General features: G+C 38.7%; 1 pseudogene; it reads right to left on the bottom strand.

Moving 5' to 3' along the window:
* Positions 1-1997: 1997 nt before the first annotated feature.
* LOC121396434 lies at positions 1998-3855 on the bottom strand (annotated as a pseudogene).
* Positions 3856-17730: the final 13875 nt, after the last annotated feature.

Here is a 17730-nt window from a genome sequence, read left to right as displayed (position 1 = left end):
GGGCTACCAGGTAGCCATCACAGAATACAGAAGGGGATTGTTTTTTATTTTTGGTCCTTCACTCCTGAGCAGGGCCAGACTGTTGCTTTAAATGTCCTGACCAGCACCTGCCACAGCTTGCTCACAGGAATGTTAGTCCCACAAGTAAAAAGAAGTTAAGTATTCACCACTGGGTTATCTGCACATTAGATTACAATCTAGGTTATCTGCCATGTTTTATGTAGATAATACTGTGACAGCCTTTAGGGAGTATACGGCAAATGTAGCACAATATGAAAAGTTTAAAATGAATGAAGGGATTCCTTTAGAATTGCAGTCAGAATTGTTGAATCTACCTAGCCTGGCACTCTGTAACTTTGATGAAAGTGATAAAAATGCTATGTTGTTGGCAGTTAAATGGTTGCATCTATACAAAGCCATATTGGTGGTAATAACCATGTAAAAAAGTTTTTTACTGAAAGTAAAGGCATATAACAACCAGGAAATACCAAAATTCACTTTTAAGCATACCTTTCTCCAAAACACCATTACATATTTTAATGCATTAGTATGCAGTTTCAACTCTGATACCATCATCTGAGTTTTAAATGTAAACTTATGTCTGAAAACAGTAACAATGTATCAAAGTAATTAAAATATAATATAGTATAGTCATAGTGTCAGCCTTCACTGATAAGAGTTGTGTGTTGCTTTAGAAACATTACTATAGTTCATAAAAAGAAGCCATAGGACCGCCATTCAAGCTAGAAAATGAAGAAAATGTACAGGTTACATAGCAGAAAACAGATAAAAGACAATTATATTAGCTGTTATCTGCTTATGTAACATGTACCTTTTCTCGTTTTTACCAGCTTGAATGGCTACTCTCGTGATTACACACAATATAATTATATACACTATAGTAGCATTTCAGAAGCAAACAGGTCAGTTTATAAAATTAAGTTAAACAAAAAACCTTAAAAGTGGCAGCTGTACAAAGAGCAATACTGGCTACTTAAGTAGCAATAACCTTGGTGGAAGTAAAGCTTTTCGCACTGTTTTGGAGTACTTTAAAGGAGAAGGAAAGTATTTTTATACTTGGGGTGCCAAAAGTTAGACACCACCAAGTGATTGTATTTACTTACCTGACATTTTGGGCCGGTGTTCCTATCAACAGAAAACCTTCACCAGCCCGGAGTTCTTCCAGCGAGCACCACCACGAGCGATCCTCTTCCTGCTTCTTCGCTATTCAAATTTCCTGGGCCAGACGCATGCACAGTGGAACCAAAAAGGCAGTTTTTTTCCTTAAAGTTCGGCTTTTTGCTCTACTGTGTACGCGCAGCCTTAAGCTGAAAGAATAAGGAAGAGGATCGCTCGGCCCAGATAGTTAAGTAAATATAATCACCTAACTTTTGGCACCCCCTCTTTCATTCTCCTTTAAAGAAACCACCTAGGTGCTCAGCTAGTTATGCAGATGTGGGAAAGATATAATTACAGAGATGTGCAGGTGTTTATTCTAGAATATGATACTTATAGGAGTTTATTATTTTCAGAGATTTTGCAGAATTTATGTGCCTTAAGAATATTTGTGAAAATTTGTCAGGGGCTGGGACTTCATTAGCAACATCCTACCTGCTGTGCTTTATGTTGCAACGGTGTAATGCTCTTATGATATTTTTACTTAAGGCATAACTGATCACTTCCGACTAGCAACCATTATTAATCAGCAATCATTTTTCATGCCAAAACTGAAATTACTTTTAGCCAACCAAAATATCCAATTGTTTCCCAACAAATATTTTCCCGATAATAAGGAGCATTTTTATCTTCTTGGAAATACAACATACTGTGTACTTCAAAATGATAATTAAAACAAAAAAAAGCACACAATACATTTAAAAACATTTTTTTTAAACAAACAGCGAATGAGCATAAAACACTTTATGCCCTCCCCCTAGAAAGAAATGTATTACACTGGGGTAATTGGTAACGTTAGAGACAAAACGTTTGTGCGCAGCCACATCCTACATTCAGAAATGTTTACAGACATTTTATACTAGGTATGTCAAAAAAACAAGATCAATGTTATATTTAAAAACTCTGCAGGCACAGTGAAAGTAGGAAAGTTCATGTATTTGTGCATCTTTGGAATTGCCATAACAGATGTCCTGCAGTGGCTTAAGAGAAGGCAGTCCTGGTAAACATGTCGAAATATTACATAGTTCACATTTTCAATCTATTTAAATCCTTTGGGTCAGTAGAGCCATAATCAGTGTCCAGAATAGTAACACATCAATGGTGTTTCATTAAGTGTAGACGTTTAGAGTTTGCAGAATCATATGCCTACACAGAGGACAGTTGCGCTGATGAACAGGCTGTTGCAAGAGAATCTGTGTGCAGGAGGCACAAAGGCATAAATGGCGACAAGGCAAAAGTAGCACAGTTTTGTTCTCATCTTGGCAAATAACACATTTCTTGCTCTCTTCCTGCTGCTTCAGAAGCTTCCATGGGTCTAGTGAGGGCTCCCCTCTCTCTGTATGCATTGAACTGGCTTGAGGAATGGGGGTTGCAGGTTGTGTGTTCTGTACCCTGTTAGGAACTGTGCTTTGAATAGGTCTCAATGGCGGGTTCTGTTCCCTCATGGCAACTGGGTATGGTTCCCTTATTTGTGCTGGATTCTGCACAGTGGCAGGCCTGGCAGGTGGATTTTGTATCCTCGTTCTTCTCAAGTTCCATCCTCTGACCAGGGCTGCTCCATATACTCTAAATATTCTTATTGCCTGCACACTTTTTGCAATAACTCTTCTCAAAACCTCCCAATGCAGCAGTGAACAGATAAGCACAAGTGCCATACGGTACATCTGAATTACCTTCAACTGAAACTGGTGAACAGCAGGGGAAGGTCTAAGAAGGATTCTGCAAATAATAGTGAGAAGCAGAAAGATGATAATCTCATACAGGTTTTTATAAAATATTATTCCTACTCCTCTACTAAGTGAAGTAAAGCCATCTAAAATAAGTTGACAAGGAGTCCACAAGAGAATTGCCACTGCCACAGCACTGTTGGAAAACTGAGAAAACATCATGATTACTAGTTCTGCACCCATGAAGATCACATTGACCATGGAAAGCCATAGAGCCATTGCAGCAGATAAAACATTTTGGATGGTAATAAGACATTTGTTCACTAGGCTATTAACCAAGTAAGCTGCCAAACTTCCAGTGATACCTAAAGCTTCCCAGAAATTCCAGTGAAAAGTCTGTACAGAGACAGCAATGTTCAGGAGCCCTCGATGAATCAGCTCCCTGCTGCGGAATAGCAGATGACAGAGCAAGTTCCATATTAACTTCAAACTGTCTAAACCAGCAAGGCATCCCCCAGGAAACATCCACTACTGTCTGTATTGTGTCCAGTGCAAGGCTGCAGGAGAAATCACCAACCATAAACACAAATCCCAATAAAGCTTCCCAAAACTGAAGAATGCCATAGGTGATGGTCCAGGGAAGATTGAAGATGAAGCGAATGGTCCAAAACAATACTGATACAATGGAGGAAACAAGAAAGTAATTTAAGTCTAGCAACAGGAGCAACATGTCCAGGCTCCAACTAAGCCCATTGAGGAGCAAAATGATCGCCTGCATGTTTGCAAAAATATGAAATTGCTAACAGGTGGGACGTAGGGGGAAGTATGCCCCTTCATGGAAAAGCGTATCAAGCATGTTCACTTGAATCCCCAGAGCAAGATAATAGATGCGTCCTTCATAGTTTTCCTCATCTACTCCCTGCAAAAAAAACATATGTGTGTTAGCAGTTAAACACAAAATGCTGTACTGATTAGTTTTAAAATGCAGTATTAGAATGTCAAGCCTGTGGCCCTCCATCTTTTACTAGAACAAAAAACCCTGCTAGATAAAAAAAAAAACTGAAAGACATAATTCAAGTAAAGCTGCAGTTTTACAAACTATTTTCTATTGAAAGGAAAGTGATATTAAGCTTGACATATTTTGGATTTTGAAACCATATGACTTTTACTTGCTTATGTACTTTTTCTTTTATGTGGACTGAATGTTAATTTAATACAGAAAATAGGCATTCTAAGTGGCTTTACTAAAGGGGGTTTAAACCTTTCCTAATTGAAAAAAACGACTAGGTCTACAAGTGTCTGTAAACATTACAGATACGTGCACATTTAAATGCATAAAAATGTGTAGTCAGAACAACAGTTAAAGGAGAAGGAAACCCTGTAGAAAAAAACCCCGTACCCACCACCCCACGTAGCCCCCCCCCCGGGGACATGCCCCATACTTTATACTTACCCCTCGTCACAGATTCTGGCAACGGACTTCACGGCATCCATCTTCCAGGTCTTCGGTAAGATGACTGGGCGATTTGCAATCTCTAACAATTTTGGTGCATGTGCAGTTGTTGAAAACCGCCCATGCGCCGACATACTGATTTCCCAGTCAGCTAACAGAGGACCCGGAATATGGATGCCAGTGAAATCTACTGCCAGAATCTGCGACAAGGGGTAAGTATAAAGTATGGGGCATTTCCCGGGGGAGGCAGTTAACATAGGGGGAGGAGGAAAGGGGTCTACGTGGGTGGGGGGTACAGGGTTTTTTTTCTACAGGGTTTCCTTCTCCTTTAAGAAATATTTTGGTACTTTAAAGGGCTGGTTCACGTTTAAGCTAAATTTTTGTATGTTATAGAATGGCAAATTCTAAACAATTTTTCAATTGGTCTTCATTATAGTTTTAAAATGATTTGCCTTCTTCTTCCGACACTTTGCAGCTTTCAGATGAGCGTCGCTGACCCCATCTAAAAAAGCAAATGCTGTTAGGCTACAAATGTATTGTTATTGCTACTTTTTTATTACTCATCTTTCTATTCAGACAACTTTCCATTCATATTCTAGTCTCTTATTCCAATCAGTGCATGGTTGCTAGGGTCATTTGGACCCTAGCAACCAGAATGCTTAAGTTGCAAACTGGAGAGCTGCTGAATAAACTCAAAAACCACAAATAATGAAAAATGATAATCAATTGCAAATTGTCTCAGAATATCACTCTTTACATCATCATAGTTCATTTAAAGGTGAACAACCCCTTTAAACAGAAAAAATAGAGGTTTGAGGAGCAAGAATAGTACTAATCTCTCATCAGATTTGGTGGCTGGCCTCACAATTGACTAAACAATAGGTCACCAGCATTGCTCTGTCTCAATAAAAAATAGTGTATGTGACATTAGATTTAAATGGTTGGAAAGCCCATAATGCCTACAAATCCAATGAGGAAGAACCGTGATAAAGCCCTGCCCCAGTCAAACGGCAGCATTATTTGTAACTCGCTGCTTTAATGTTTACAAGACCAGGACTATATTCGGCATCGCCACCTAGCAAAACCACTACAGGAAAAGCACAACTTTATATGTCCCGCTCCTTGACTTGTTATCGGACGCTCTGACAAACGCGTCAAAGTCTCACGAGATGAGACTCAACTCATGCGTGTCGATTACCTTTACGCAGTGACGTAAGACGCAACTGGTTGAGGCAAACGATGCGGAAGTTCTCACACAAGCGCCAGCCACCTGCTATTCTTTTTTTTAACACTAGTCACAGTTCCTGCTTCTGGCAGTGTATAGAAAGTAAAAACAGTACATTTTTTCCCTGGTGGTTGTGAGCAATAGGTGCTGTAAGGGTTGGCGGGTTTCCAGCCAAATTGGGCTATAACTTTAAAGCCCAGGCGGGTTTTGAAAGTACACACTAGCCAAGGTACGATCTGGGCTACTTTTTGGGCCTTTGGCTGGTTTGGAAACCAGCCAAAGTTTTTTGTTGCACTAATGTGCCAAGCCTGTGTCTCCCAATGCATGTTGGGTAATGTAGTTTTTGTTTAACAATTTGCCAACTGTGTAGTTTAATGTAAATGTATTATAGGACTACAATACTCAGCAGGCAATGGGACTGAATTGCGTAGAAGTCAGGAGTTGCCAGATTTTGGGCTCTGTATTCCAGTCTCTTAAGCTTTCTCGCGTTTTCTGGCGCCTTTTCTCAATTTTAGACAATTGTGAGGCAAAAATCTGCTGGCCACCAAAATGTCTAGAGGTTGACCTGTTTCACCAATATTTATTGAAAGTGTATATGAATTAGGCCTTATGGGGTGCCTATACCATCCGGGGCCCCCTCTGTAGTTACGCCCCTTGTGATGGATGAATCTGTCCCATTTTACTTCATGGAAAATTTGAAAAAGGCTTATTTTCACATAAATTAATTTTTCTTTTCACTGAACATATTGTGCTACTTTTGGGCTACTTTTGAAGTGACTCTTGGCTAGTTTTGGGCTGGTTTTGTAGCTGGATTTGAACATTAGACCCGGCAACCCTGCACCAGAGCCTCTTCCACTATATTGTCAAAAATATGATTAATTTGTTTTCTTATTCAACACAGTTATTTCTGCCAGGAAGCAAAAACAAGATGTTTGCTTTTTGCCACAATACTGGTTGCCACCATAGCCTCTGCTTTCAATAGTCTTTTTATTTTTTTTACCAGATGGTCGTGTTTTATGTGTAAACTGGGATCAGATTTTTCACAGCAAAATGTTTTCCCCTCTGTTTAACCACAGAGCAGATCAGAATGTTTTGATATTTCTCATCTGTCTGAATCCTGACACCTGTCTCTCTCTCTCTACATATACATGGCCTGTATCGGACTAAACCATAAGTCACCAGTTAAGGCTGGGAATGTTGGGGGTCACCATCTTGGAAAGTGTCTGTGACACTCATGCCTGGTGTGATTTGAGTAGCTGTTGATAAACTAATCTTAGGGGTCGTTGCAAATTATCAAGCAGAAAATTAGGTTGGCCTGTAATATAAGCTGATGCAACAGGGTTGATTATTAAATTCTGATGCTAGTTGCACCAGTTTCTGAGCTGCCATGTATCAATGGTCTGAATTATTTACTAATCAGCTTTATATTGTGACGTTTATATATCCAGTATATTGTGCTTTGGTCCCTAAACTCAGTAAGTGACAGCAGCACAGAGCACATGCAGTGAATCAGCAGAAAAGTGGATGGGGAGCTACTGGGTCATTCTCAGAGACACAGATCTTTACTGCTAAAGGATTGTGGTTTACTTGGGCTGGTGTAGAAGCCCAAAACATAATGTACAACATTTCTAGCTTACATCTTTAGTTAAGTCTTTAGTTAAGCTTTAGTTCTCCTTTAAGTTCTCCGACCCCACTCTACATGATAAGCAGCTCTCCATCTGGAAACCTGATCCACCCACTTTCTACCCTGTGATGTTATTGCTCCTCTGCTCCATGACATCACAGCTGACCAGTGAGTTTTGGAAATAAATGTGGCAACTGTATATGTAACCCATACAGGGAGAAAGACTTTTGACAATTATTTTCATGCTGGAATAATTAATTCCATGGCAAAAAAACAGATTGTTAAATGTGAAAAGCACAGTCAAATATTTAGCGATCAGTTATAACAAGTACTTAGGACTAAGCCACCTGATATATGTGTTAATACTGCAGTAGACCCTGAATAAATAATATAGTACTACAAGTAGTAGTCCGTATTCATCCAATATTCGAAAAAACTATATACCAAAGTGCTTTCTGATCCTTGAGCTCACTCATGTTTTATGTTTCATGATGATAGTTGCATACCTCCTAACATTTTGTAAATCAAAAGAGGGACAATTTTTTGGCCACGCCCATTTTTGTGGCCACACCCTCTAATTACCATGTTCATTTTACATTTGTAAATAAGCCATATCACTTTAAATGGGCAGGGAGAGCTGTATGGCAGTCCCTACTAAGGTGATGTATAAAGCTGTAGTGCAACTGGCTTCCCTCCACTGGTTATTGAACTACTCCCAGCACCAACACCTATAGACTGCGGATACCTAAAGAAAAACAAATTCAGACTGAACTCTGGCAATAAATGGTACAGAAGTCTGCAAATCAGTCAACTTCAAATATTGCAAAGATGGAAGCTGTGAATTTGTCCCCCCCCATTCCCAACCCACTTTATCCCTCACTATAAAAAGCGAGCCTATCCGCATATTCCTCTAACACTGCCCTGTTAGGCGTCCGCAAATCGGAGCGCATATTATTGATGTCTCAGGTTTAATCAACCTATTGAAGCGCATACGCGTGACGTAATATCCGTGACCTTCTCCCCAAAAGACTTTTTGCTTTACTATTGTGCCCCTTTGCTCATTCAGAACCCTTCGTTTGGCACCTCTCTTAGTAAGACCTGGCGGCATCCGATTAGACGAGGGCTCCTCCCAAGTTGAAAGGCGGCTGTTAAAGGCAGAAGCAAGAGCCGAGAACAGGGTGCTTAACATCGGTTCTGAATTTAGGGTGCCAACCATGACAAGTGGATATACATAAATTACAACTGTGCACCCCGGTTGCATACGGAAGAAAAGTTTGCCTTGGAGTGCGGATACTCAGTAGACTGATTTTGATTTTTTTTGATGGCCAAGCACAGTCTATGTTGTCAGCAGGCAAGGGGTTAAATAACCTAATATTGTAATTATAGGTTGACTAAGGGAAAAAGTTTAAAAGAGCATATATTATTTAAAGGTAAACAAATGTCCAGGGACTGTTGTATTCTCCCCACTGTACTAAAGGAAAGTAGGTATATGTTTGCCAGACCACTTTATTTCATCTTCAGAGATTCAAGCATTAGCACATTCCCTCCAAAACAGATTTAGATATCTCATTGAACAGACAAAATATCCAGGGCATTTTATATGTATATTAATGTTCTGTTATAACTTGAGTGCTGTCTTACATGGGTTTATGTATGACATTTCACATGGCAGAGTTATAGGAGTTATTATTTTCTAGAGCTTCTAACTGGCTGCTTACTAATCATATTGTATATACACTATGTACACTATGACAGGCTCCATAAATATATCTAAAGTTCACTACCTCAACACTTGAAAACTCCAGCTTCCAATCCTGCATAACTTATTTGCATTTGGTTTAGAAATATATTGTAGACTGCTCTGGTTTCTTCTCAGTCATAAGGAAAGCATCTAAATTAATTGCTAATTACAGTTATGTAACTACCCCTGGGCAGTCCCAGGTGCAGGATGCGCAACCGGACCGACCCCCTCCAGGCACAATTTCTCTTACCGGCAGCACTCCTACACCAAAAAAGCTGCTTCATTTCTGCTTCTCTGGCAGGCCCACAGGGGGCGCAGGCATGGTAACAACAAGAGGAGAGGAGATGGGCTTGTATAATGTTAATGTTGCCCAAGGTTGTATTTTAATATTTTCCTAATAAAGCTGACCTCTCACTGTGGCTCATTGTGCCTAATCCTGGATTCAGTTCAAGATTTGGTCTGAGCCTTTTAAGCAGGATTTAAATTAGCTTGAATCCCAGAGCCTGGCTGAACTGAAGTTGTTACCTCAACACTTGACAGGGGATCCGAAAAAAAACTTTCATTTCCCCCTTAAAAGGGAACGAACTATCGCGAAAATGAAAGCTTAATATAAGCTTCTGCATTGTTTCTGAAATAATCAAGTTTATATTCAATATTCCTCTCTCAGCATCTGTTTCTCTTCATTCTCTCTTCATGCAGGAGTTGGTTGTCAGATGAATGATCTAATATATCTTGTAGGGGGGCTCCCTTTCCTAGCAGATGTATTAGAGCTCACTCAAATAATTGATTCCAGTACAAACAAAATAACTGCCTTTTGCACAAATTCTGCATGTAGAGAGACAGGGATTCTGGTGATTTTAATAGAGTGAGCTCTAATACATCTTCTAGGCCAAAGGAGCCCCCTACAAGATGTATCGGATCATTCATCTAACACCCAACTCCCGAAAGAAGACAGAATGAGGAGAAACAGATGATGAGAGAGGAATAGTGAAGATAAACTTGATTATTTCAGAAACATAATTGATTGTATTTAGAAAGTTTATTATTTCAGTATGCTGAAGCTTATATTAATTTTTCATTTTCGCCATAGTTCCCCTTTAAGTTCTATTCAAATTTAATTTGGGATTCGGGCAAAACCTTCCTGAAAGATTCAGAGTTAGGATAAATCCTGAAAATAGGAATTTGGAGCATCCCTAGTTTTTTCTGTATGTTATATTGCATCTTATGCATGCGCAAGTTGCCTCTTTATATATAGAGGTTAAATATACACTCTTGATTCTTAACATTCGACGACATAAGAGCCCTAGCTCTTATTTGTTTTCTATTACAATACATGGACAATTATCTATTTTTTAAAAATAAACTCTAGAATTGAAAGATCCCCAAATAATGATATGAATTTACTGAGGCTGGTATGCAGTTATTTACAGCAAGGTTTACTGTACGCTGGTGATGTGTATCTGGGAGGAGTCACAGCTTACCCAAATTTAGAAGCACAAATCTATTTTTGCCACCTACAAAGCAACAGGAGACATGCCAGGCCTGTGCTAGTGGAGGATGTGAGAGGGGGAGTGTGTTACATTGGTTTAAGCCAGGAGTTGGGATAATGAAATGATAAGAAGCAAACCAGGCATGGTAACTTTCTGCCTATATGAGGGCGGTAGTCTGAATATAAGTGGAATAGCTTAGGACTTATGGTATGAAGGAGATATTGACATATAATAATGAAGACTGAGTTGGGACAAAGGGCTGCTGTGGGGGGGATTTGGGAGAGTGTTATATGATTTTAATGGTAGGAGGACTTATTCAGTATTTTTTCTGGTTTCTGAGGAGGACACAAGAAATGCGTGAAAAAAATAGCCACACAATCTGTGCCACCTATAATTTAATGGCAATAAGAACAAAATTAAAGGGGTTCATATAAGGACATGTAGAAAAGTGTGACCAGAGGCAGTACAACACTGGGAACATTTAATTTTTCTGAAAAAAACAGATAGATCCCTATAGAGACTGCTCATGTAGTTGCCTTACAAATGTGTGCTTGTATAGCCAGCTTATTGGGTAGATTTATCAAAGAGTGAAGTTAGAGATCTCCACAGAGGGAAATATCACCTATCTCCATTCATTTCTATGGAATTTTTAAAGGTGTATTTATCAAGGGTGATAGTGAAAGTTCACCATTTGATAAATACGCCTTTAAAAATCCCCTAGAAATCAATGGAATAAGGCGATATTTCACTCTGCGGTCTGTAGAGATCTCTTACTTCACTCTTTGATAAATCTACCACTAGTACTTGCTTAATGTTACTTGGGAATGTTAGGTTAAATGAGATATTATTTTGTGTATATCTGTCACCCTAACCCTTGGGCATCTATTGCCCTGCACCAGTGTTCCACCCACACCCAGAACAAATGTTGCATGCTGGCAGTGAGGCAGTTAAGAACAACGGAAAGGAAATCATGAAGAGAAACCAGTGAAAAATCAATAGAGAACCACAAACAAAACCAATAGCTGAGTAACTGTAGACAGAGAGCACACACACACATGCAGGCTTACACTAAAAAATGCCTGTCTGTCCTCATTTAATATTGATGTTATTTATATAGTGCACACACTTTATGCAGAGCTTTACACAATTTTAGATAACACAGGCAGAGGGAAAGAGGAAACATTGGGAAAGAAGGTCTTACTACATACAGTCTAGAACCAGAAAGAACCATTAAAGGAGAACTAAAGCTTAACTAAAGAAGTAGCTAGAAATGTTGTACATGATGTTTTGTGCTTCTGTACCATCCCAAGGCAACCACAGCCATTTAGCAGTAAAGATCTGTGTCTCCAAAGATGCCCCAGTAGCTCCCCATGTTCTTTTCTGCTGATTCACTGCACAAGCTCTGTGCTGCTGTCACTTACTGAGCTTAGGGATCCACTCACAATATACATAGAATAGAAATGTCACAATATCATCATCATTTGGCTGATTAGTAATGAATACAGATAATTACTACATGGCAGCACAGAAACCAGTGCAATTAGCATCAGCATTTAATAATCAGCCCTGTAGCATCAGCTTATCTTACAGACCAACCTCATTTTCTGCTTTACAATTAGTGACAAATCCAAAGCTTAACCTCTCAACAGCCGCTCAGAGCCCACTGAGCATGTGAGTGTCACAGACACTTTCCAAGATGGTGACCCTCTGTGACAAGTTTGAAGTCCTGGATCATTGCTGCTATTGACAAGCTGAAACTTCAGGCTGGTGCAATATGTTCAGTATATAAAATATGGTATTTTTAGCTATATTAATTTTCAGAGTTTAGTTCTCCTTTAAAGGGAATGAACCTGTGGCATCACATGAAAAGAATAAATGTGGGAGCCACAAGGTCACCCCTTGCTGTGGTGCAATTTTGCCAAAATATACTGCTATTCAGAAAACCAGGCCATAAATTTTGTGCAGGAAACTCCCTGCTACACAATGAACTAGTAAATGCGATAATGGAATTTGATTCCTTCCCATGCCTCACATGTTTATATGCCAAAAGATTTAATAAAATATTGGGGCAAATTAACGAAATGGTGAATTTTCGCCAGAGAATGCTCTACTACACTTTGCACCAGGAGTAAATTAGTTACCACTACGCTAATTCACAAAAATGCAAGTTGCGTCTCAGAAGCCGAACGCTGGCGAGGTTTTCGCTAGGGTAAATTCGTCAATAGAAACTTTGTTAGTACTCTTGCAATTAGGTCAATTTAAATAGGGCGGGTACATATAGGTCGTACAGACGTCTTTATTGTAGATGTTGGTGCAAATGCTTGAAGTGGCCACTTATTATTAACAATGTTCAAGGAAGCAAAATAAAGACAAAAGAGATCCTCTAATGCCCTAGACATGAGCCCACGCTAAAACAAATGTGGCATGCCCCTCAAATGGTTGGTAAAAAATGTTAACACAAAAATCTTTAATAGTTAGGACTTTCGAAGGCAATTCCGCTTTAAAAAATGAAAAAACACCGGCATGTTTTACAACTTTTAGGACTTTTCAGCATGCAGGATACAATGTCACTGGAGGATGTAGCTTCATCTTATCAGTTCGCCTTGTCTGAGGTGGCGAAGGAAATTCTGGCGAAAGAGGTAACGTTCTGTAAAATTCGCACTTTAGTGAATTAGTGGAGAATCGATCATTCGGCTGGGTGAAAATTCGCCAGGCGATGGGGCGCAAAACGAAGTTAGCGACAGTCTCTTTCGCTAACGAATTGTTCTCTACGCCTGTTAGTAAATTGGCATTGTGCCGGCAGATTGGATTTCTGCCGAAATTTCTCTAGCGACCCATTGACTATGGGCTAGATTTATCAAAGAGTGAAGTTAGAGATCTCCACAGTGCGCAGAGTGAAATAGCACCTCTCTCCATTAATTTCTATGAATCCAATAAAAACAACAGCACTCCGGTATTGTTGAAAAAGTGAATAACTTTACTTAAAGTGCCTTAGGCAACATTTCGGGCTACACAGGTCCTTGCCAATACCGGAGTGCTGCTGTTTTTATTGGATTCATGTTTGCCCTGGCAGGGGGTACAACTTGCACCCAGGGCTGCAAAGAGCTTGTTCCGCTTTTGAGAGCACACATGAATTAAATCCATTCATTTCTATGGGAAAGGCATATTTATCAAAGGGCGATAGTGAAAGTTCACCATTTGATAAATGCGCCTTTAAAAATCCCATAGAAATGAATGGAGAGAGGTGGTATTTCACTCTGCGGAATCTGGAGATCTCTAACTTCATTTTTTGATAAATCTACCCCTAAATTGGAATACCAACCTTCAGTAGGACTTGTTTCATTTCATACACATTAAAGGACCTACATTTCTTTTATAGTAGCCCATAAAGGTCTATAATTTTTGCAATCCAGTCACACTTAACTAGAGATTTTAACTTTTGATCCCCTAGCACTGAGTGGGGGGTCAATAAGAGAAGCATATTTTATAGAACAGACAGGGTTTTCTGTTATTGTATAAATAACATTTTCATTTTTCTGGTGTAAGAAGTCGACAGGTCACTGAGACTAAAAGGAACAGTAACTCCAAAAAATTAAATGAATGTTTTAAATGAATAATAATATAATGTAGTGACAGTGTTGGACTGGCCCACTGGGATACCAGGAAAATTCCTGATAGGCCCAGGTATCAGTGGGCTCTCTTGCTTATAACCATTTAGCCTATTTCATGGTTATTCCCTATTTCTTTATGGGATAAAAATGCTTAAAGGAAAACTATACCCCCAAAATGAAGACTTAAGCAACAGTTTATATCAAATTAAGAGGCATATTAAGAAATCTTACCAAACTGGTATATATATATATATATATTTACGTATATAATAAATAGTATATAAGTAAATATTGCCCTTTTACATTTCTTGCCTTGAACCACCATTTCATGACGGTCTGTGTGCTGCCTCAGAGATCACCTGACCAGAAATACTACAGTTCTAACTGTAACAGGAAGAAGTGTGGGAAGAAAAAGACAGAGCTTTGTCTGATAATTGGCTCATGTGACCTAACATATGGTTTGTTTGTGTGCACCGTGAATCCTAGGATCCCAGGAGATGGCCCTTATTTTTTAAAATAGCAATATTCTATTTATGATTACCCAATGGCACAAACTACTAAAAAAGTATATTATTATGAAAATGGTTTATTTACATAAAGCAGGGTTTTTTTGCAATATCTGCAATATATTTTTATAGAGACCTACATTTTTGGGGGGTATAGTTTTCCGTTAATAATGGAGGAATATAGTAGGTTGATATAAAAAAACTAGTAGAATAAAGAGGTCCCTAGCATTCTGGATAACCGGTCCCATACCTGTATAACAAAAAGCTTTGAACGTACAGTATCACATCACATACTTACCATCATCAAAATAACACTGATTCTGAAATGGGGTTGGAAAGTCAACATTACGTTGACGAATTCAAATTAAAATTTCATATACCAGACAAAGAGAAATTATTTTGTCTTCAATTTTCACACTGGTTCAACAGACTTGACTCAAAGGATTCCTTAAAACGCTTGTAATTCCAATATCTCCTTTTTTTTTTAATAAATTTATTGATTTCACTCTAGAGGTTAACATCATACTCATTCAATCAAACCTATGGAACAATATGGATTCTGCACCTCACCGAATGGAATCAACAGCAAAAAAATGGTCTAAATATATTCAAAACGAAGTTACCACTGAGACTTTCTTCAACCCTATAACTAATTTAGACAAATTAATAATTCCATCTAAAATATGGAGGGAACAGAATTCTAGACTAGCCCATTTAGCATACAAAAGATTTAATATTCATTCAAAGGAATTCATTCAAAGGAAACTCTTGCCCTAAATGCGAAGCTCCTGCCCCAAATCCATTTCATCTACATTGGGAATGTGCATTAATTAAAAAGTTCTGGAAAGATATTGAAAAAAGACCATTTTACATTCACAGATTTCATTGTCTCCCAAAACTGTCCTCCTAGGGATGACCAACACTTTAAAATTAACATCAATAGCATGGAGAATCAAAGACAATAATGCAACACACATTTCAGAATATATAAAACTAATACTAGCGTCATCACGAATAAATATCTTCAGAAATGGTTCGAAAAATCTATACCAACCATGAGCAAGGTGATACTTGAATTATAAACCCTTCACACCAGCGAAACTATAGGTTAAAGATTCGATAATACTTACAGTTGCCTAAACTTCAATTCCAAATGGAAAACCTAGACACTATAGAAAGAGAAACAACAGTGGCGTAACTAGATATTACTGGGCCCCACAGCAAATTATTTTTCAGGCCCCCAAAATATTTAGAGGTTGACTTGTTTCTCCAATATTTATTGAAATTGTATATGAATTAGGGCCTCGTGGGGCCCCTATACCTCCTGGGCCCCCCTGCAGCCGCAGGGTCTGCTTCCTCTATAGTTACGCCCCTGAGAAACAATCTAAAATATCCTCAGTTGTTCCATGAACACATAGTGCCTACAAAATCAGAGTTATACAAAAATGTATTCTATGTAATCCTACAATTCACCGTTATTTGAAAAATATTGAACTATTAATTTTTATAGTATTTACTGTAATGTTTGTTATTTATTGTGATTGTTAACATTGCTTCTTAATGAACACCTTGTTTTTCATGTAAAATATAAATAAAATAGTAAAATTTCAATAAAAAATCTATGGCTGCTAGAGAGTTTATAGCATGGATCTTTTAACAAGCAACATCCATGGGAACTAACATCAATATTAAGGTAAGGCCGCAGAATGTAATTTGGCATAGCAGCACTTTTGAAAAGAAAATTTGAGATTTCTAAAATTCTTATCTGATAAGCAATGATGATTTCTTTGCGTAAGCCCAGTGGGAAGGCTCGGATTTACAAATGGGGCCCCTGTAGGCCGTGTCTACTCATCTCCCCCTCTCTGTATCTCTCTTTAACATCTCAACTGACTGATTTGTTTTTTAGCTTCTAGAATAGCCCAATGCACACCGTAGTAAAGTGTAGCACACCATGGTATAAGACATGGTGTCCAGAATGCTCGGAACCTGGGGTTTTCTGTCATTTGTATCACCATGCAATAATTTACCAATTACCGGTACCGATTCACCAAGGGTCAAATATCGAGGGTTAATTAACCCTCGATATTCGACTGGGAATTAAAATCCTTCGACTTCGAATATCGAAGTCGAAGGATTTTAGCGCAAATAGTGCGATCGGTTTGAAGGATTTTAATCCAACGATCGAAGGATTATCCTTCGACCAAAAAAACTTAGGAAAGCCTATGGGGACCTTCCCCATAGGCTAACATTGAGTTCGTTAGCTTTTAGATGGCGAACTAGGGGTCGCAGTTTTTTCTTAAAGAGACAGTACTTCGACTATCGAATGGTCGAATAGTCAAACGATTTTTAGTTTGAATCCTTCGATTCGAAGTCGTAGTCATAGTCGAAGGTCGAAGTAGCCCATTCGATGGTCGAAGTGGCCCAAAAAACACTTCAAACACTTCGAATCCTTCACTCGAAGTTAGTGAATCGGCCCTTAGTGGCATATAGACAGCACGTAACACGTGAAGCCTGTGTGTATGATTTCTGAGGGAGCGGGGAATGGTTTTTCATCATTCAATTGTTACTTGCTCTTTAATATCCTAATTACTAATTAAACTGATGCTTCAGATTGTCAACTTTCCAGCATTGTTCCTCACTGATACTATATGAAGTTGACACTTGTTAAAATGTACTAAACATTGAAATGCCACAATTAGATAGCTGGAGGCAAGGGAATAAAGTTGTCGCTAACAACAGTTGCTACTTATTTTGTGCACATCCTGAAATTTTCTGGGGGGGGGGAATGGCTCAGATGAGCAATGAATGGAAATTCACAATTGTTGCAGTCATTCAGTGTTTCCAATCCAATTGGCAATCAGTTTTCATTCATCCAAATTCAAAGTCTGTTTGTTGCTATGTAAAACTGTACTGGTGCAAAGCTGCCCTAATATTTGTTCCAAAAATGATCCACTAACTGAAAGGGTTTTAATGACCACTTTACCTTAAAGGAGAACTAAAACATTAAGAAGTAGGCTAGAAATGCTGCATATAATGTTTTCGGGTTCTGTACCATCCTAAGAAGACCAACGCCTTTAGCAGGGAAGATCTGTGCTTCCAAAGATGCTCCAGTAGCTCCCCATCTTTTTATGCTGATTCACTGCACATGCTCTGTGCTGCTTTCAATACCTAAGCTCAACCATGGCCCACTCACAATATAATATATATAATTAGTATCAGCTTAAATGTCAGGGAAAC

Source organism: Xenopus laevis, chromosome 7S (genome assembly GCF_017654675.1).
Source record: "Xenopus laevis strain J_2021 chromosome 7S, Xenopus_laevis_v10.1, whole genome shotgun sequence".
In the NCBI taxonomy this organism is placed as follows: domain Eukaryota; kingdom Metazoa; phylum Chordata; class Amphibia; order Anura; family Pipidae; genus Xenopus; species Xenopus laevis.
The sequence above is the reverse complement of the archived record's forward strand: the minus strand, read 5'-3'. Positions and strand labels throughout refer to the sequence as shown.